We start from the raw sequence: 23880 nt of genomic DNA, 5'->3' as shown, positions 1-23880 counted from the left end.
TAATTAAAAAAAATATTGTATTATGTGAACAGAAAGAGAGCGTAGAGTAATATAAGAGACATAAAACAGTGTGGAAAGTGGTCATTATCAAAAATTATTACTCTTCTTTCTGGAAAACTTGATTCTGATTGTTCATTCACGACGTTCCACAGTCACATATTAAAGCTGCAATCCGTAACTTTTTTTGGTAAAAATTATCCAAAATAAATTTTTGAGCAAGTACATAACCAGCCAGTGTTCAAATCTAGCTCCTTACCTTAGCCCGTTTCACAATGGTAAGCTTGTAATAATGTGTTATAATTTGAGTGGTACTGGTGGCTTTCTGCGGAAAATTCGAGCATGGCGCCGTTCGTCTTTGCATCATTACGTCACGTCTGTATACATAAAGAAGGAGTCCAGGGTAGGCTATATCGCATGTGAGGATACTGCAGGTGGCAGATCATTTATAGTCTTTTCTCACAGCAGTTGGAATAATTAAACGTATCCTTTTGATGGCAGATTGTAATCCAGAAAGGTCCAAACGACAATCATCAGTGACAACTGGAGATTCACCCGTAGTCAAAAGCAAAAGATTAGAAATTTAAAGCTACAGGTAACGCTAATACACACTAAAAACAACAATGCTGATGTTGTTAACATTAACAGTGATGATAATTTGCATGGTTTGATGTGAAATTAGCTAAGCTATCATTAGATTCAATCACCGTTGGTTGCACAATTTATTGTAAATGCTTTTTTTCTCAGTTGGTCAGAACAAAAGTGGCAAACATTGCTCAGTTCAATTCTTATTTTGGTCATACTTCCAAGACGTAGAATCTGTGATTCCGAAGTACAGTATCCACACTGATGCGGTGAATGAATGACAGCCACACAAACACCTCAAAACATTAGTTCAATTGCGCTGAGGAGCCGTGCCGATGCACAACCTGCATAAAGATGGTAATTCCACAAATAACTGCAATTGCAGGTTTCAAACAGAGATGGCGACAAAGAGGCAAAACTTACAGACTGCAGCTTCAACTCATTCTCACAGCTGTCCATGGAAATGCTGTATGCTACAATATTACAATATTACGGTAATAATGAGGCTTAAAATTGTAATAAAATGGAAGTCGCAATAGCCTTTTTATCCCTATTGGGACGTATATCAGAGTGAAGCGGCTTTCAAACAAGAAAACAATGTAGGGTTGGACTTGATTTTGTCTATTGGGAATTGATTGGATGGTTGGATTATTGTGGTTTGCTAGTGCTGTGATCTCATTTGAGTGACAGGTTGTCCCTCCCTCATGTCATTAAACAGAGATGTCGCTGCAATAGGAAAGGGAAGCTATTTTGATTAACGATTATAAGGGCACATGAATCAATCATTTATAATAAATACTGTAATTTTTCATAAAAAAATAAAATAGGAATTTTTGGTTTTGATTACATGGTGACATTAAGTCACTTTTATTAATATTGATAAATGAGATGGAAGATGGCGTTCTCTGTATGCAACATTTGCATTTTTTTGTATGTAATAAGAGTAAGCGAGTCTGCAGTGTGATTCAAGAGTTTTAAATTAATACAGGTAAGATTATAAAATAATTTTATCCGATGTATGCATTCAATTGATGATTAGCCATAAAATAATCAGGATAGTATGTCAGTTGATCATTATCGCAAAAAAATATGTGTGCTCTCTTCTTCCATACACCTCAGAATGCCAAGATTAACCAATCATAATCAAGCATTTCAGAGAACATACATAATAAGGCTGCATTTACATTACATGGTTCAAGTCACACAATTTTTTCCTCCCATGTGGCACAGATATGTCCCACGAACATGAAAGCAGGGAAAAAAGCACATGGATTCCAATATTCTCAGATCGGTTCAGGCCTCATTCATATGTGGAAGTAAATGTGATTTGAATCATATGCATTTGCATCTGCCATGTAAGCTGACAGATAGAATATTCCTCTTGTCAATGGAGTCATATGTCATTGAAAAAGCGACGTTGCACATTGACGTTAACTCAGGTGGACACCAACCATTATCACACGACTCTTTTCAATGCCCAGGCTGCAACAAGGGCTCTGTTTTGCTGACCAATGTTTTGCTAACCTTTAAAGATGGTGCAGAAAGTAAAAGCTTGTATTATCATTTTGTCTGCCACCATTGCAAATTCTACGTTTTTTTCTGGGTCAGTACCTTGGGTTGTTTTTGTTTTTAAGTGTATAGTGTTAATGCAGATATCAGATATGGATCACTTTTAAAAGATGATGTTAGCTGGTTGTCAAAAAATCAGATATAGTCAACAAATCTGGATTGAGATGAGAATAAAGAATAAATGAGTATAGTTTCATATCACTATATTCTTGTTCATGGCCTTGGTTAATATTTACTTCAAAGTTCTCAGATTACAGATCATCAGGTGAAGCATCTGAAAGGGGCTTCTTTTTTTCTTTTATCTGTAAAAAGACGTATAATAGAGTCCACAAAGCGCCCAGTGTTCCAGAACCCATATTCAATATGAAGATTGGCAGACTGTTCAGCATACAAACAGCACACAGCCTTCTCGTATCAGGCTCTTACCTCTGGATTAATCTTTCAAAAGCTGTCACCGTCACTCAAGACCCTGTTCCACACATGCCACCTACCGTTTATCTGGGCTAAGAGTCAGTGTTAAAACCTTCTCATGGTTATGACAGAAACATAACTCATCCGAAGATTATAACCAGCCCTGTGCCTGCAGAGAAACCTTATTGATCTGACCAGAGGGGGGCAACCTGCTGAAAACTGCAGGCTACTGCTGCTCTGTATTTCTTTCACATTGAAATATGTGCTTACTGAATATTCCTGCTTCATTCCTGCCCTGTTTCTAACTGGTATTAAGATGCGTTTTTGGTGATCAGATCACAAGTGCTCAGCAATAATACAGGTGAAAAGGGGATCTAAAACATTTTGTGATCAGATCTCTTGAAGTTACCATGAAATCTTCTCTGATGACGTGTTTACTGGCGTATTCCAGGTGACCATATTCCATGTGAGTCAGTACCCCATGGCAAAGTGTTTCCACTTTCCATCCATGAACAGAAGGCACATAATGGAGCCACTAGAACAAGGTTGCATCAGACAATCCACCTCCCCTGCTGCTTCAAGTTTCTTCTTTGTGGCTAAGAAGGATGGAGGCTTGAGGCCATGTATCGACTATTGCTCCCTCAATAAAATCACAGTTTGGTTCCGGTATCCTCTTACCCTCATCCCTGCTGCCCTGGAATTGTTGAGAAGAGCCAAGGTCTCCACCAAGCTGAAACTAAACTTTGTGGTGTGAATAGAAGACCACCTTTGTGACCCCAGGCCACTGTGAATATTGTGTTATACCCTATGGCCTGGTCAGTGCCCCCTTCATCTTCCAAGGCTTCATAAATATGGTATTCTGAGAGTACCTCAACTGGTTTGTCATCATCTACGATATCAATGATATCAACAAGTGTAGTTCCGGAATTAGACCGAACATCTGCCTTACGTCGCATTTGTGGTGAAAAAGCAAAGGAAATTCCATCTCTTCCTCAAAGCAGTCCAATCCTGGTCCATTCCCAACAGCATCAAAGAACTTCAAAGCTTTCTAGGCTTTGCTAACTTCTATTGCCGATTCATCCAGAACTATAGTTCCATCACTGCTTTGTTAACATCCCTGCTCAAGTTCAAGCCCAAATCTCTGTCCTGGACCCCAGAAGCCTCTGTTCGGCCGTTTTGTCTCAGCAGTAGGGCTGGCCTCCCAAACTCCCTCCATGTGCCTTCTCCCATAAACTTTTCCCGGGCATAGCAGAAATACGACACCAGTAACCGAGAACTTCTTGCCATCAAGCTCACTTTGGAAGAGTGGCGGCACTGGCTAGAGGGGGCCCATCAACCGTTCCTGATGTTAATGAATTGGAGAAGTTAAAGCTGGTTAAGAAGAGGGCCCAACGTGGTTGATGGGGCTACTCGTTGATACTCTAGGTATCTACGAGAATGATACTCTAGGTATCTACGAGAAGCCCCATCAAGCATGTTGTATCGTCCAGGGGACAAAAACGTCAAAGCTGATGCTTTATCTCACCTTTACTCATCTGAAGAACCCTTAGAGGAACCTGAAACCATTTTACCTCCAGAGATTATCCTCAGCCCCATCCAGTGGTCCCTGGATTATAGTATTGTGGAGGCCACCACCACCAAACCTGCTCCACTAAGTTGCCCTGCAAATAAGACCTTTGTTCTCACTAGAGGGTGACACGGGAGTGGTCCCACTCCCACAAAAAAAATCCTATTCCATTCCAATCCCACGAAAAAACTGCGGGAAAATCCCATCCCAATCCCAGAATAATGACTCCTGTTCCCTCCCACTCCCATGTAGTCAGTTGCAGTAAAAAAATCAGTAGCCTACAGATCACAGCATGCCCACTTAGTTGAATAAAAATCCAAAATGTCGTTTTTTTTTTTTTTTTATCACGGTGTGATAAAATTCAGACTGCCCAGAAATGTCGGTGCACAAATGAGGTATCATTTTCCGACAGTTGTCGTTGCAGCGTGGCTTTTATGTCTGACTCCATTTGGATTATAATTTTGATGCTACAAAGTACATGGGGAAGCTTCCTTCTCTTATATTATTGGTGGTTGGCATACCAACTTGGTGCATTACTGCCACCAACTGTTTCGGGTATGGAGCATGTGATTCACTTTACCAGACACACCAAAGCAAACAGGAGAGCATATAAAGTTAATTTATATAAAAGGCATATTTGTGTATATAGTTGGTATATAATTGTTTTTTCCTCTCCCATCCCAATCACGTAATTAATACTGATTTTTTTTCCCATCCCACGGGATTCCAGTGACCCACGGGATACCTGAAAAAATGTCAGCCTCTAGTTCTCACCTCTCAACTTATCCCTCTCATGGAATCAGTCTATATTAATGAGTCCATACTCATCCAGGACCGGTTCTGTTGTACAGAGATGTCAGAAGGTATGTCCAGGAATGTGAGGAATTCTCCATGGCTAAGACCCCCCACCTACCTAGGAGTTTCTTCAAACTCCTAGGTGTGACCATTAGCCTGTCATCTAGGTATCACCCACAAAGCACTGGTCAAACTGAACGCAAGATCCAGGAGATTGGTCCCTTCCTCCATACCTTCTGTCATTGCTTCCAGAACCAGTTTAACTGCTTCCTGTCCTGGGCTGAGTATGCACAGAACTCATTCCATCACCGCTCTATGAAACTCACCCCCTTCCAGTGCATGGTTGGATACAAACCTCCTCTGTTCCCTTAGTCCGGCGAACCATTGGAAGTCCCTTCTATTGACCACTGGTTCAGAGAGAGCTAGAGGGTCTGGGACACATGCAATGAGCTCTGCGGCACCAGAAGAGCCATGCTGATGCCCGGAAATCCACTGCTCCCAGCTACAAGCCCAGGCAGAAGGTGTGGCTCTCCATGAGGGACATCCAACTCTGTCTACATTGCTAAAAGTCCCGTTATATTGGTCCCTTCACTATTGCCAAACAATTCAACCCAGTAACTTACCAACTCCCTTCACAATATCGTATTCACACTACCTTCCATGTATCGCTGATGAAACCTCACTATCCCTCTCTCACCTTCTTCCACAGAGCCTGGTCCAATTGCTCCCCCTTGACGACGGGCCTGCCTACTTGACTCGTGGGGGTGGATTGGGAAGGATACGGACCTGATGAAAGATCTTGGGTACCTCGGGATGACATCCTGGATCCGACCCTAATTACCACCTATCACAAAAGCCATTCTCAGCATCCTGCTCCCAGAGGACAGGGTTGACTATTGTCAGTTTACTGTAGACTACTACCTGCCATACTTACCTTCGGTATGTTCATCTGCTCCTTTACTACTGTTTATCCATCTGCTGTCAATAAACACTGGTTTGGGTTCAACTAATCATCATTGTCTAATACCCCTTTTCCACCAACATGGTTCCAGTGTGGGTTCCCAGCCTTGTGTACACCCAACCTATCCGCGCATTTCCACTGCAGGAAAGGGGGTTCCGGACTAGAATGATCGGTTTAACTCTGGCCCTAAAAACTTGCTGGTCTCTAATGGAGTGGGGGGAGGAGAAATACTGTCACATTGAGCAATGTAATTATAGCCGCATTTCCACCGCAGGAACTTTCCCCAGGAACTAGGAACTCTGGGGTGGGACTCGGTGTGTTTCGACCGCAGGAACCAGGGTCTAAATGAAGTTCCAGGTAAATATTTCCCCCTCCGAACGGCCCTGCTAGCGAGGTGGTACTTTTTCAAAGTTCGGGAACTCTCGGGGGTGGGCTCACGCAGCATTTTATTTCAACCGGCATTTTAAAAAGTCTTGCGAGGATCGTTCTGCGTTCAACAAATATCAGCCTTGCTCTTTCTGTCTGATGGCACGCGTTCGTCTCAGCCATCTCACGGTCAATGTCCGTAATTGTTGATAATATCATACTTTTTCTTATTTTAAATCTAGCTTTACAAGCTTTCAGAATACACTTTAGTATTTAATTATTACTGTCCGTCGCTGACTGGGAGGAGCAGTCGCGCCGCGCGCAGTCCTACATCACCTGACTAATTTGCCTTATCTTCTCGGTACTTTAGACCGCAGTGGAAACGCAGACAGCAGCAGGTCTGGGGGAAAAAAAGTTCCTGTAAAAAAAGTTCCTGGTACAAATTGTTTTGGGTAATTCCGGTGGAAACGGGGCTAAAGTTACACTACATTGCTCTTAAATATTTAAATATATAACTGTGAGCGCAAGAGAATCAGGGGTTTAAGTTTCAATATATCTCCAAAAAGGACAGATGATAGTACCGCGAGTTTATGCAAGCTGCCGATACGCTAGAATCACTCCTGGTACTGTGAACAACAAAACAGAAGTGCTGCACTGCCTGCACAAACAACATGATGAGCACTGGTTATAATCAGGTAAACAACACATAGCAATGTTATGTGTTCGTTCATTTCTCAAGTCTGTGGAAACACATGGCCAGTTTGCGACAGGCTCCAGTTCGCCTAGCCAAGAACAGGCTCTGGCTCCAGAACGGGGACTATTCTGGTGGAAAAGAGCTATGAGTGTCTCTGTAACAAAAATAGGCAAAAATGTGTGACCATGTTGCATTAATAGTGGAAACGATATCCATCCTGAATGCTTATAGAGTGGTGCACGGATGAGGTATTTTTGCAGGCCGAAACCCAGAAACGAGTTAGCATTTTAGCACTTCCATTTACATCGTCCTGAAGTCAATGGGTTTTTTGAATGGGTTTTTGCTTAAATGCTTGAAATAAGGTGTGTGGTGAACACAAGCTCAAGATAGCTCAAAGACCCTCTTTGTTGTTTTAGTTTTTTTAAACCTTTATTTGTCTTGTGAAAGGCGGTTGCTAACAAGTGGCTAAATGGCACTACAGAGGTTGTCGGGGAAATGAAACGCCATCAGCCGAACAGGTAAACTTATCTAATCACTAGTCCATTTTCATTGCATTCGCATTTTTTAAATACTTTTTTTCAGCAAGGACACATTAAATTGATCAAAACAGCACAACTGTTTTCAGCGTTGATAATAAGAGAGATGTTACTTGAAAACTGCAATAATGGCTGTTGAAAATTCAGCTTTGCCATCACAGGAATAAATTACATTTTAAATTACATTAAAAAAATAATACATTGTATTAATATTTCACAATATTAAATTTTTACTCTATTTTTGATCAAATAAATGTAGTTACTATAGTGCACCTCTAAGGTCTGCAGCTATTCCTTATTTTGGAACAAATCTGTTAACTTCTCCCCTGTCAAAAAACTGACTCACTTAAGAGGACTGACATCAGTTCAATGGCTTGACCCGCTTTGAAACAGGTTTCCTGGTGTATCAAAATTGACCTGCTATACAGGACCACTGAAGTGCCTCAGATCCTTCTGGGGGGACGAAGCCCTCTGTCTGCGAAGGTCTGTCTGTGGTGTCACGCTTGGTTTCATTTTTCCCCCGCCGATGAGATCTCTGCTGCTATCTGATGAAATTGAACAACCATTACCAGCCATCAGAAAATAAAGCCCACTCCACTCACTGCTAAAACGAATCCCATACAGCTGTCTCTGTCAGCATTTTTCGAATTTGTCGGTCTCCGATGATCGGCATAATCTCGGGCCGAGGGAGATTGACAGTTCATTGCAGAAATCAATATTTACAATTTACTTCTTTCAACGTTCATTCAGGAAGGAGCTGCCATGTTCCCCTCTCCCGAAATAAGCTGATCATATCTTTCCCGGCTTGGAATGAGTTTCCTCACCAAAAATGTGAATCTCTCTCTATCTATTTTCCCTCTTTCTCTTTCTATTTTCTTTCGTTCCCTTCTTCTCTCTCTCTCCCAAATCAATGTGTGTGTCTGTGTGTTCTAATCTGCTCTTTGATGACAGTAAATCTTTACCTCTCAATGGCAAGCAACACTGAACCACTGACACCATTTCCTTTGAGAACAAAGGGACAGACCAACACCAATCCCTCTTTCTCCATGTTCCTATCTCCATCTCTTCCACTCTCATTCTCTCGCTCCCTTACTTTCTCTCTTCTGTCTCACACACTTACTCACACATACACTTGGGCTTCAATGTACATTACAGGCAAAGTCATTAATCAGTAAAAGTGACAGCCATACAAGCGCACACACACTTCATGTTCTTTATGTTCATCTCATCTTTTTGGTCTTTTTGTGTTGATGGACTGAATGTGTTGTGTTTGCTTTAGATTTAATTGAGAGAAAGGAAACTGTTGGCTGAATAAAGCTTTTAGTGGTGTCTTTCATAAATCAAGCTTTTCAGTCAGTTTTGCCCTCTGAAAGCATCTATATCTAAAGCATATTAACAGAAAAAAATCAATTAGTGGCATCATTTTCTAATTCTCACTAATATAATTAGAAATGACCCTGAAAAAAATCCTGATCTGCGCTCTACATACCATTTATGCTTAATATTTGAATCAAAATAAGTATTTCCTGTACGCACAGAAACATTTGAAATCTTTTGAGAAACATCAATAGCAGGAATATAGTCCTATATTTTTCGCTTTCAGCCTGATGCGGCGACAATTCACTCTTCCGCTTGGTCCGTACTGAAGGAACGATCGGGTGGTAATCTATTGTTAAATAGCATTTAATGTGAGAGATGAAAATGTCAGGCTCACACAAGCAATCAATTCATATCTCATTAGTGCATATTATTTATGACAGCGGTAATGACCGGGGAACAGCTCCCAGGAGAATAACACAGACCTCAGCCGTCAGGGCGAATAATGACAAATGCTGCGGTATTATATGACTACAGAGGCCAATACTGAGTACTAGCTCGGAATATTATTGATTGCAATGGGCTCTTTAAGAGATGTATGGCCATCAGCTCACTGCGGGGGAGGAAGAGGAAGAGAGAGAAAGTGGGACAACAGCAGCATGATCTCGACCTTTACATAGTAGTTATGCAATTCTAAAATTATTATTAGTCAGATGCTAATTCCAGCCACATTAATATCCTGTGTATACAGCTATGACGCAGAACACATGTTCAGCATATCACTGTGAGCATACATAGATTATTATTATTATTTTATTTTTGTGTTGCATAACAACATTCGGACCAAGGGGTCGAGGTTTTGCTGGTTAGCATGGCCTTGTTAGCTTCTGCTGTTAGAATTTTTTTTTTTTTTGGAAGGCTCTTAAAAGCATGTAATGGATTCAGAACACATGCAGCATATCACTGTGAGCATACATAGATTATTATTATTAATTTTTTTTGTTGCATAACAACATTCGGACCAAGGGGTCGAGGTTTTGCTGGTTAGCATGGCCTTGTTAGAATTTTTGTTATTTTTTTGGAAGGCTCTTAAAAGCGTGTAATGGATTCACATTGACATCACAGCTTTGATAGTTGCTGTGAAGGGCTTGGACAGTGTGCGTTCTTATGGTGTCACCTGAGTCATTAGACACATGGCATTTAAAGGTCCCGTTTTTCGTGTTTTTTTGAAGCTTTGATTGTGTTTACAGTGTGCAATATAACATGTGTTCATGTTTCACGTGTAAAAAAACACAGTATTTTTCACACAATTTACTTATCTGTATACTGCTGTTTTCACTGTCCTCAAAACGGCTTGAGTATTTCCCTGTTCTATGAAGTCCCTCCTTCAGAAACACGTAACGAGTTCTGATTGTGCCAGCGGTTCCCGTGTTGTGATTGGACAGCAGCTTAGCACACGCAGAGCGCACGTTACCGGAAAGGTCCCGCCTCTCACCATAACGGGGATGCATGCGCTCAAAGATCTCTAAGTACAGCGTCCCTGGGAAAGCCAAACAAAGGTGACTTGACTCCGGGATGAAAATAACAGCGTCTAGACGACATGGCAACAAACAAACTATACGAACGCAACCGAACGCAACACTTCCTATTCTCCACGCGGGAGCAACAAGACCACGCCCCATTTTTCGCGTATTCTTGTGGGCGGAGGTTAGTCGACAAACTGCTCTACTGACGTAATTAAAGCAGGAAATACCAGGATGTAGTCCTAACCGGCCGTTCGCTGTAGGCTTTGAAAGGAAACTTCTGTTAAATAAAATATCTCGCTTGGCATTGAACTTTGAGCTTTATAATTTTACAGGTATTATAAATGCTCTAACAGCAACATTACACACTAACTAAAGTTTGAAAAATGGGATCACGAAGAACAGGACCTTTAAGGCTCAGGCAAAACAACACGGAAGCAGAACTGAGTGTCCAAATTGTACCCCTTGACAAAATTCAAACCCCCACAGCGATCTCTTTTTGGTACTGTATTTAGCGCCTCAATACGTATCACTTGTTAATGTCATCCTAACAATCAAAATATGTTTGAAAAATACAAAACAAAAAACTCTATAGAAGGAAAGGTTATATATAGAACCGTACAGGGTTCTGTAATATAGGTGTTCTCTAAACCTTAGGGTTCTGGCCATAGACTATAAAAAAATATGGACGACGCACCTTCACTCTCTTCCATTGTAGAAGCCGCCAATGTCCTAATATGGCGCTGACATCTTGCAATGATTCGGGACCTGTGTCTGCGCAGTAGTGAACTCGGGGCCAGAGAGCGTGAAATGGAGCCGCCATATCAAGGCCCCGCCCACACTCCCGCATAATCAGAAACTCATTATGTCAGTGTGAAATAAACAGTTATGGAAATCTAGAAATAAAAGTTAAAGCTCCAATCTCCACCTGAAAAAGTCAGTTGGTGGCGCCAGTGACTACTTAACTAAGAGAAGCTGTCAATCTCAGCTGTCAATCATAACGTCACACCCCCCGGTTTTATAACATCAACTAACTAACTAAAACCAAACGTATTTACAAAACGAACACTTTGGGCCCTATCGTACACCCGGTGCAATGCGACACCAGGCGCGACGCAAGTGATTTTTGCTATTTCAGCCCGACGCAGTTATCATTTTCACATCCAGCATCACATTGTTTAAATAGCAAATGCACTCGAGCTCATCTGTTCGCCCATGGGTGTGCTGGTCTAATAAACGAGGTGGGTTCAGGCGCATTGTTGCCGCGTTGCTATTTTGAGGCAACTGAAAACGACTGCGCCATTGACCAACAAAAACCTGGTCTAGTCAATAGCGCAGTATTTTTGTGTTATTTAAAGAGCACATTAGTAATATGCGCCTATAGGCAGGTGCACAATGTGCATAAACTCTGCTTATTATACACAGCAGCACACAAAACATTTTTAATATTAAAAATAAAAGGATTCCTCTCTGGAGATGAGTTAAGTCTTTCACCTCTCAAATTCCGCCATGTAAACAGCGAATCCGTCATGGTGCAAGTACAACTGGCTTTTAAAGGGAATGGGAGCTGAGACTTTCATTGGTTTATTGCACGTTACGCCCAAAACACACCCATTACTCATTAAGAGACTAGGTACAACCCTTTTAGACCATGCGTCTGGCGCAAGTTTTTTCCGTCGATAAACTAGCATTTGGATTTGGACATGCCCTAAGTGCACCTGCACCATTCGCTTCAGACCATGTGCTCAGATCGTTTAAATAGGGACCTGAAACTTAAAAAACTATCTAAAATAACAGAAACTATAATTATTTGAAGTGTAATTTGATTGTTTAGTTTGTCTCACGTACCATTCGATTACATGGATAGGGCAGGGTTTATGAACTATACTGGGACCAACCACCTGGGGGCGATCGAAAAGTTTTCGCTTCACTTTTCAGGACTTGTGCAGCACGCTGGTCATTCATATATCACTGTAGAAAGAACTTGCAGCCTTACATGTTTAAGTAAAATTAACTTGACTGTTTAAGTCAACTTAAATTACATTAAACTGACTTAAAAAAAATAGTTGAATCTTGTATAACCTTGTGAAAAGTTGAAAATGGCTTAACTGATTTTGATGAGTTGATGTAATGTAAAAACATATTGTCATGTCTTATGATCATGATATTTGTTTTTGTTTACAGTCTAGAAGCTTTTAGGTGTTCCAATCATGGGATCATTTTATGGTTTAGTTTTACTTTATTCATTTTGTTTTAATAAAAAATTTTTTTTTATAACATTTGTATTTTTTTTATTATTTAATTAAACAGCTCATAAACTAGAAAAAAATGACCCATTAAACAATAACGTATTATGTTTGTCTACACCGGACCTGTCCACACTGGCGCCACGCCGCATCCATTGTAGACATTATCACTGATTATTATGGGTTCTGCGTCGCGCCGCTTCCGTGTATCCTTATAATATTGTATATTTTACAACATTTTCATTTCAATCAATTATGTATGGTCTCTAACAAAAAACATTGACACAGTGACACGCCCCTTATCTTGGTCATTCTTGTGCTCAAATGAAAATAGCCTTCAAAATTTCCAACGCCTGTAGCCAATAGGCTAGACCTTATAATCCTATAGTGATTTAATAGCAAAAACAGTGGTAGGCCTAATTATTAAAAATGCTTTAATCTGTAAAATCTAGTGTTGAAGTATACATTTTTTTTAAAACATTAAGGTTGAGGCTATACTGTGAAGTGAACATATTTATATTATAGCCCATATATTTAGATTAGCTTAATATAGGCCTCCTATATTTATTCTTGTAGCCTTCCTATATTCCTTAATTATAAATAAATAGTTCTGACTCGATTCTGATTGGCTGATCCACGTTCAAAGTTATTATGAAATATCCCAAATAGCTATACTACACTCAAAAAACTTTTTAAAGATTTTTTTAAGATTTTCAATTAATAGTACAATTCCATTAACTTGAACTGAATAATCGTTACATATTATAATGGAATAATTGTTTCTATTATTCAATTAAAATATGTAGGCCTAATGGTTCATTTTTGAGTGTACTCAAACCTGCTAATGCACATAAGAATTACATTATAATTATGATTAATTAAGTTTATGCGGCAGTTTGCCACGTTGCTTGGCAGCAACCATGTTAAATGACTTACTGTTAGGCTATTACATTTTTTTTATTCTAATAGCTATTTACTGAGCATTGTTTTGTCATATTATTGTGACCACCGTTTTACATAAAAACAGTTGAAGGGGACTTAAAGAATCGTATGTGTCCTCTCGAGACTTTAAAAACATTGCTGCTGAGGGCGTATTGTGTTTTAAAGTGGAGGAGGAAATTGTGTTACAGTTTGAAGTGTACTTTTTATTACGAGTGCTGTGTTTTATTATTTTAATTGTAGATTAATCTGTTTGATTAGTTATTATAACTCTAGTGCCACTAAAATGACACTTGACTTGAGTGAATCTCTAGAGGGGCTTTACATAATGTGAAGCCAGGTCTTTGAAATGCTGTGCAAGTCTGACCTCTGCTGGTGTAACCTAATACAGCAACTTTTTATTTTGCAAGATTTATTTTCTGCTTTGATAATTTATGTAAATTATATTTGGCACAATAATTCTACGGAAATGCTATGATTTTATTTTATTTAATAATGTTTGTACTTTTAATCCTTTTTTTAATCATATTTGGACTAATGTTGAGTTTTCCTCTATAATCCATATATGAAAAGCGAGCTCCTTAAAACAAAGAAACAAAAATGCCAATAGACATATCATACTGTTTATTACTTTTTATCCAATCATATGTTGATAATTCATGTTTATTAATGCCAGAGACAATGCAATTGAATGCTAGAATGTTATTCTAATGAAAAAGGTATTAATATGCATTGCTAAGGACTTGCACCATCAGATTAATATAAATGGAAATCTTATTTATTCAGCTTTAAGATGATGCATCAATGTAAAAAAAAAAAAAAAATGACCCTTATGATTTTGTGGTCCAGGGTCACAAATATTTTGGGATTTTGGGAAGAAATGTCCAAATGGTCTTCATATGTGAACATGAATTCACTCTAACCCATCACAGAAATCTTTCTGCATTTATGGCTACTTTAAAAAAAAACTGCACTTAGTATGATTTATAAGCTGTTTTCCTCATGGGGATCAAAATATGTCCCCACAAGGTCAAAGATTTTTGATATTGCCATCTTTGTGGGGAGATGTTGTCATCATAATATAGGGTATACCTGAACCACACACACACAGTAATCAAAATCTTAATTTCCTTCATGAGAAGCCCTGGGGTTAAAATCTTGAATTTGAAAATGGCATAGTCAGAGGAAGAACAATTTGCATATCATTATATAAAAGAGACCCTTTTTGGCAAATCCTTTTGTAATCTTACCACATCATTTACAGTACAGTAGCTATACTCTTACCCGGTAATTATTTTTTGTCACAAGGGAATGTATTAACCTTACCTTTAAAATACAAAGGATATTTAAATGAATTTCAGGCTGAATCCAAAATTGCATTCAGGGCATTATTTGAGGCGACAGCCATTTGTAGTGGTGTCCAAAACCATAGAGGGCGTTATCAAGTGCACTCATTCTCTCCCACGTTCTACCGCAATAACGAGTGTACAGCCAATGTACACTCAACAACTGTTCGAACTCACTCACTCGTATTCATTCACTCCTTCAAGTGAACAGTATTAGGGGACTAATGGAGGGAATAGTGATTGAGGGTTCAGGGGGCGATTTCAGATTCAGCCCTTGATTTGAAAAACAGTCATATATAGCCTATATGCAAGGCCGCAACCAGAGTTTGAAAATTAGTGAGGTTAATTAGTGAGAAAATTTGTGAGGTTTGAAAATGGGGTGCTAAAGGGTTAGTTCTCCCAGAAATGAAAATTGGCCCATGATTTACTTACCCTCAAGTCGTCCTCCTAGGTGTATATGACTTTCTTCTTTCAGAAGAATAAAATACTTTTTTTAATAAGTCCTGGCTAATCCAAGCATTATAATGGCAGTGAATTGTTGCCTTGTTTATGAAGTCCATAAAAGGGCATCTATCCATCATATAACTGCTCCACACGGGGGGATTAATAAAAGCCTTCTGAAGCGAAGTGGCGCGTTTGTGTAAGAAAAATATCCATATTTAAAACTTTATAGACTAAAATAACTAACTTCCGGCAGAAAGCCGGACGCAATTCGACTTACGGCAAAAGAGTAACCCCTGACGCATTGCAAGCTTTGATTCCTCTCGCAGATAGTGCTGGGCAACAAACTCAAGCCCCTCTTCTCATATCGAAATCCTCCGCTATTTCTCTTTAAAAACTTCTGTTTTTAGACTCTAATTCATGACCGGTGTTTTGCTCTATCCTCTGCGCTTCTCCGTTCGTCAATACGCATGCATCAAGGGTTCAAGGGTCAAGGGTTACTCTTTCGCCGTAAATCCGTTAGCCCATGATGTTAGCCCGTCTGAAAGAAGAATGTCATATACATAGATATACATAATAAAGGCTAGATGTCTTACGGCGGAGTCGCTATCGTCATCACCGGCGGCCATCTTGTCACCGGCAGGGCTCTGTGGTACCTGATGTAAGGCGAGTGATCTGCATGAACACAAATACTCTTATCTCACTGAAATCTTGACGGATTTACAAATGGTTTGGTTTCTTACAAACGTTATTAAAGGAACACTACACTTTTTTTGAAAATAGGCTCATTTTACAAGTCCCCTAGAGTTAAATAGTTGAGTTTTACCGTTTTTTAATCCATTCCGCCGATCTTTGTATCTGGCAGTAGCACTTTTAGCATAGCTTAGCATACATCATTGATTCTAAACAGGCCATTAGCATCTCATTCAAAAAATGACCAAAGACACTTTCAATATTTTTCCTATTTAAAACTTGACTCTTCTACAGTTACATCGTGTGCTAAGATAAGCTGAAAATGAAAAGTTGCGATTTTCTACACCTATATGGCTAGGAACTACGTTCTCATTCCTGCGTAATAGTCGCGGATCTTCGCAGCCGTACCATGGCTGCAGCGGCGCAATGATTCGTTGGTATTCTGTGAAACATGGTGGTAGTATACACCTTCGACTTACTATCACAGCCCTTTACAACACACAGAACCATGGCTAATCACACAGGTAAATCCACAACACAATTTGTCGGCTGCAAGCCTAAAACTTTCTCTGCAACTACACGAACTTAGTGCCGGTCACATTGAAAGTTACCTAGCTGGGGGCTACTTTCAGGCGCTGTAATATCATTGTGCTGCTGCAGCCATGGTACTGCCGCGAAGATCCGCGACTATTATGCAGGAATGAAAAAGTAGTTCCTAGCCATATAGGTGTAGAAAATCGCAACTTTTAATTTTCTGTTGGTCTAAGCACACGATGTAACTGTAGAAGAGTCAAGTTTTAAATAGGAAAAATATTGAAAGTGTCTTTGGTCATTTTTTGAATGAGATGCTAATGGACTGATCAGAATCAATGATGTATGCTAAGCTATGCTAAAAGTGCTACCGCCAGATACAAAGATCGGCTGAATGGATTCAAAAATGGTAAAACTCAACTATGTAACTCTAGGGGACTTGTAAAATGAGCCTATTTTCAAAAAAAGTGGAGTGTTCCTTTAACGTGGCTATAATTATGGATGTTTGAACAAATTATGAATAATTTTTCACAAGTATGCAGTGTCATAACTACATCTCTGATGTTTATAACGAACCAAACAGTTTGAACATCGATAGAAAATTTAACAAGTTATGGTTATTTAAAAAGTGCAAGCATCACGAAAACAATGTTACGAGTGAGCGAGCTGCCTGTGACAAGATGGCCGCCAGGTGCGGATGTCGACCTCCAATGGCCAGCAGCGTTGACGAGACATCTAGCCTTTATTATGTATATCTATGGTCATATACACCTAGGATGACTTGAGGGTGAATGAATCATGGGCTAACTTTCATTTTTGGGTGAAATAACCCTTGAGAATTGTGCTATAATAACACCCATGCACTACAAATAGCCTATTTTAACTGTAAAATAGACAGATGTAGATGTTTGTGAAAGATGTTTTTGTAAGTAGTCTGTTATTGACATTTTACAGACTACTTACAGGCTATTTTCTGTGTGTGTGTGCGTGCGTGCGTGTGTATGTGCAGGTGTGTGCAGTGCAAAAGCAAAAGGGAAATGAATGTTGGATGACTATACTCTTTACATCATGCATTACCTTTCCATTGAAGGCTAGCTGTATCCTTCTGTGGCCAGAGGCATCCCACCATCTAAGGACTCTCTCCTTGTCCAGCTGAATTTTTTGATAAACATGCATCAACGCCAGTCCTGTGAGCCTTTCACTGGACATGGACGATCTGAGCCAAGTTATGAGCCTTCACATTGCATTGCATTGTCACAGGAAGTGTTATAAAGATTTTCAGCATACACTGGATTTTGGGTGTGGCAAGCAGCGAGGCAGAGGGACCATGAGAACGGGACAAGGCCAGTCGTGAGTGATACTGAGCGCAAGCTGCGCGCCGCACCGGTCTCGTGTCTAATGGAGGAGCTCGGAGGCATAAAAGGAGGAGCGACGACAGTGAAGGAAGAGAGAGGACCTGGCCTGGAGTTTACATTGTGTTTTGTTTACGTTTTGCTATGTGTGCGCGCGGCAGTCATCCGTGAGGGGCTGCCGCTTTTACTTACAGTTTGTTTATTAATTTATATTCGCCGGTTCCCGCCTCCTTCCCATATCTACGAACTGTGTTACATGAGGAAAAAGGTCACCGGAGTTGTTTGCAGAGTTTCCAATGCTGATACAGGCAGTACCCCTTCTACAGAGTTAAACTTGTGCCTCCAGCATTCTATTTCCTGCTCTACTGTGTTTAGGTCCTCATGGTCCCACTTTACCATACTTTGCTCCCTTTCTTCTTTGAATTTCTTTTAAAAACTAAACCCAACACACAGATAGTGACAGTTAGTATTTTAACCAACAAAAGTCTCCAAGATGCTTTAAAAACAACCTACCTGCAAAGCTACACTTCTGTGAAAAGTTTTAGGCACTTGTTTAAAAATGCTGTAAAGTAAGGATTATTTCAAAAATAATGTCATAAATAGATTTTATTTGTCAAATAACTTCTTTTAACTAAATCAAATCAATATTTGGTGTGACCACCCTTTGCGTTTAAAACCGCTTTTGATAACACTTTACATTAAGGTTCCCTTTGTAAAGGGTTTATAAAGGTGTTTGTTAATGACTAATAACTCATTTACAAATGCATAATAAATCGTTGATAAGCAGTTATAACTGCATGAATAAAAAGAGTGACTTTAACGCAATGCCTGCCAAATAGTGAGCCATTTTAACTCACATGTTATAAATACTTAATACGTGTATTTATTCACACTTATTTAACTCAATACAAGATTCCTAATTTATTTCACGATACAGCAAAAATAGACTATCATAGCGAGACTGAAGGGTGTTGTATTTGTGGTTTTCTCATTAATATCTCATGACTGCCACTTTTCTTAAAATGTTCCTTACCAGAAGTTACTGTCTTACCCAGGATATCCCTCAAAAAGCTCATGATGCCTATCCACAGCAGTGTATAAAAACTGATTTCTTGTTTATCAAGATGAAATGATCAAACTTTATTTAGAAAAAAAAAAACCACACACACACAAGAGCACAACTTTTAATTAATTAGGAATATTTTAATTCCAATATTAGTTCATTGTGAACCTTAAAGGGGGGGTGAAATGCTGTTTCATGCATACTGATCTTTTGGCACTGTTAAAGACTTGGATTCCCATGCTAAACATGGACACCGTTTCATAAGCTAAGGTGGACGTTTGATGGGAGTATTTCTTTGCCAAAATTAGTACTTCCTGTTAGTCATAAGTTTCGGAAAGTTTTTTTCGATCATGGGTCCGCTTGACGTCAACAGGGCGGAATTTCCTTATATGGGCCGTACTGACAATTCTACCGGAAGAGCGCGCGCACGCGCGCGCGAGAGAGAGCGCGTGAAAGCAATAGGCTACGCCCATCAGAGCGCTGGCTCGTACAGATGGAATTTGCTTTTCCGGATCAACAACTGAGTTGCGCAAATATTTATGTCTGTTCCCTGCATTTCGGTGCCGATTGTTTTATAAACAAGGCCCAGTTCGACGCCGGATTTTCAGATCGCCTAATACTGAAGGATGGAGCGGTCCCAACGATAAAGGTCCCAACGTTGGAACCGCAGGTTTGACTGCTTCAAATGTCTGTTTTTGCCTATGCCCATCAAGTAACGTTAGCCCAAACATGATCACGTATTGATCAATGGAGCATGCGATGTATATTGTGTACATTTGTTTAGCTGGCCACTATATGTGTATGTTTGTGTATTGTAAAAGCACTCCAAACAACAATACACAAAGAATGGGGAAATATGTTGAACTAAATAAGCGCGGTTCTTCATTCAAATGCGCTACTATTCCATGTCTTTCTATGTAAACACTAGCCTGACGCGCAAAACCAGTCCGCTTACTACAAATCATGTCTTCACAAACCACGCGTAAACACACACACACACACACACACATTGTAACACTCGCGCTTGACATGGTGTTCTAAATAACACAAGCCGCTAAACATATTATATAGTTAGTGTAACTTATACCACATAGTCGACGTCCTGCTCTAGTCGTTTTTGCTGCTGCTCCTGTTCAACTTCAGCCTCTGGGTCTGATTCCGGATCATAGATGTATGGCTGTATCTGATTAAAAGCCATTTTTTATGTTGAATAAAGTTTTTTTCCGCTTTTAGGGATGACGCAGCTCTCAGACGCACGCAACACAGTAACAGCGGCGCGCGCTCGACATTCTTTAGCTCCGCCCACACGATACGCCCCCAGCCGCACGGCTTTTTCCGGAAAGACTCGGAACAGCGCATCTTTCTTTTATAATTATAATAAAAATAAAGACTTTTCGGAGATATGCAGGATGCAGTGCTACTCTATAGGTACTCAAGATTGACATGAGACTGACTGAAACTGAGTGTTTCCCCCCCCCTTTAATGTAGGGTGGACACTTGCAAACCATTTAAGGGTTAATGAGTTACAAACATTTATAACCTGTGAAAGTGAACCTTAATGTAAAGTGGAAACCTGTGAACCTGTTCATTTCAGGAATCTGGTATTGAGTAAATAAGTGTGAATAAATACATTTATTAAGTAGTTATAACATGTGAGTTAAAAATGGCTCACTATTTGGCAGGCATTGCGTTAAAGTCACTCTTTTTATTCATGCAGTTATAACTGCTTATCAACGATTTACAATGCATTTGTAAATGAGTTATTAGTTATTAACAAACACCTTTATAAACCCTTTACAAAGGGAACCTTGATGTGTTTTGTTCTAGATAAACTTGCACATAGTTTAACGTGAGGTAGCTTTGCAGGTCGGTTTCTTCAAGCATCTTGGAGACGTTTCCCGGAAGTTTTTCTGTTTCTTCATGTAATCCCAGATGGACTCGATGATGGTGAGATCAGATCTTTGTTGTCAGACTCCTTGTCCATACAAAAATCTCACTTGGTTATTACAATTAATGGCAAAAGGAATGTTTGGACATGTAAACTGATATCCCCTACTGACACACTACCGCAAAATATATAAATAACTGTCTTAAAACCTTTTTTGTGTGTGAAAATACTAACGTGCCTAAGACTTTTGCCTATATTTAACATTTTTCTTGTTAGCTACAAAATAAGACTCAAGACTAGAGATCATTCTACACCTTCTGAACTGTAGTTCTTCCATTTTGGATAGAAGCTTCTAGAAGCAAGTGTTTTGTGGATCACAGTGACCTATTACACAAACCAGTGATGGAGAATTACAACTCCTGTTGCTCACTCAGGTACTGCACTGTGTCTCCATGACGACCAAAAGCACGATACTTGAGACAGAAACTCTTCTTTACAGCACATGAAAGAACTTTACTACAAACCACAAAAAAACATACACGATTATAACATACAGATATAGTTATACATTTCACAGCAAAATATAAATCTGCAATATTGCACATTTAATCATTGTTCCCCCTCCCCTCCATTCTGAGAGAGACTCTCACATGGCCTTCTTATTTTCCATTATCAGTAATTCAGGTACATTTGCCACAAAGAGTAATCTTGCCAGGTCTCTTGTTAAGATGATAAGATAAACAGTGTCTTTTTGGGACCCTGGGACAGTGCCATGTCTTATTATTGGATTTTTTTTAAAACTCAGTGTGGACTTATACAGCATACAAATTGACCTTCAGCACTTCCATCAAAGTTAAGGGCGCATATGAATGTATTAATTCTAATAATAAAGTCCCCTTAATAAACTTCAAGTGGTTGGTTTGCAGCAGGAGGCATCTTGTGGGCATTTGTGTTATCGTATGTGGCTGGAGGATTTGAAATAAAGACATCCCCAGGTGTACTCGTTTCCTTTGTGATATGATGAGTGTTATATTTATGCGAGTTACTCATATACATTCATATACATTCTTTTGAGGATGATACAGGATGCATGTTGTAGCTATATAAAATCATACGAGACATTTTCAAGACCAGCATTTTCAGATTTCAGAAATGATATATATATATATATATATATATATATATATATATATATATATATATATATATATATATATATATATATGTATATATATATATATATATATATAGAGAGAGAGAGAGAGAGAGAGAGAGAGAGAGAGAGAGAGAGAGAGAGAGAGAGAGAGAGAGAGAGAGAGAGAGAGAGAGAGAGAGAGAGAGAGAGAATGAATATACATGCAATTTAACAAGCATTTGATTTGAAACATTCGTAAGACCTGGCTTAAACTTTAGTGAAGATGCAGCACTGGCCTGTCAACCGTTCCAAGCGTTGTTCACATTTGTTCACATTCATGTTCTCAAAGCATTGTAAGAATTCATACACATTTTCATAAAACCGGCCAAGCGATTGACACTCTTTCACCAACAACAATATAGTCGCATTTGGTGCTTGGCAAGTGTTGCAACATGCAATATAACAAGCATTTGATCCCATGTTGATGATGATATACTTATCATAAGCAAAATTGTTAAAGGAATTTCTAACATGTTGTATATAAAATTTTGGTAACACTTTACTTAAAGCCTTTATGTATAATGGATTATAAATGTATTCATAATGTACGTTATAATGCATTATCTTCATAAATAATTGTAACAAATTATAATATTTATTATATATTATAACTGTGGCTACAACTATACATGACAGCTAACAATGCATTATAAGTTGAATTACAAGGCACTATTCATGCATTAAATATATTTTATTTATAATATTTTATCATTTTTATAATTATTTTTACAGTATATGTGTGTGTGTGTGTTTAGTAAAATGCTACTAAACAGGCATTTGATAAGATTTGAAGGTAAATTATAACATGGCTCAAGGTAACTGGTCATTACATGTAAAGGAACACCAGATCCTCACACTATAAACCTCACCTTCACCTTTTTTTTTTTTCTTTCTTTTTTTTTTGATTGCATGTATTTACAGGTCATACATCACTATGGCTTCACAGCAGGTGCTAAGTCAGGTCTCGATTGCACTCCAAAGAAATGCATCATTGTGAGAAAGCACACAGAAAATGCTTTTTAGGATGTCAAAAACCCTTCCAACCATCCAAAACCTCCAAGCAAATAACAAATACATTGGCCAATTTCTAACCATGTTACATTCTTATCAATTTAAGGGTGTTTTCACACTTGAGTCCTCTTTAATACAATTGAACTCAGAGTTCATGAAGTGGACCAAGTGGTGAACCAAGTGAAAAGGGACCCAGTTGTTTGGACGTTCACACTGTCCCTGTCTCTGAAAGATTCTTTCTCAGACCTCTTTTTGTTCATATTGTTGCTTTTTGTGTCTAGTCCAGTTCAGTGTTTGATGGCTGACCCTATGGCTTTCAAAATTTGATCCCATTCACTTACATCACTTACATATGTTCCACACTAACCAAGATATTTGTTTGTAAAGATTATTATCATAATCTTCACTGTATGAATAAAACGTATAGCCTACTGATTCTGAGATTAGGCTTCTGTCACTTTAAGATCTACAGTAATGCACAGATCCAATATACTGATACATATATATGATTTCTTTCCCAGATGTTTACACTCACTTTAGAAAAAACAACTGTTTGTGAGTAACCTTGCACTCTAAAAAATGCTGGGTTAAAAATAACCCAAGTTGGGTTGAAAATGGACTAACCAAGTGATTGGGTTGTTTTAACCCAGCAATTGGGTTGTTTTAAGAAAACATTTAACCCAGCCGCTGGGTTAAAACTACCCAATTGCTGGGTTAGTCCATTTTCAACCCAACTTAGGTTATTTTTAACCCAGCATTTTTTAGAGTGTGTGTGTTTTTGACAATTTAAACGCAAAAAGTCTCTAAAGAGAATGTCACGAGTTCACACTTACAAATAAACAGATAAATATGAA

Source organism: Gobio gobio, assembly GCF_949357685.1.
Source record: "Gobio gobio genome assembly, chromosome: 11".
Classification (NCBI taxonomy): domain Eukaryota; kingdom Metazoa; phylum Chordata; class Actinopteri; order Cypriniformes; family Gobionidae; genus Gobio; species Gobio gobio.
The sequence above is the reverse complement of the archived record's forward strand: the minus strand, read 5'-3'. Positions refer to the sequence as shown.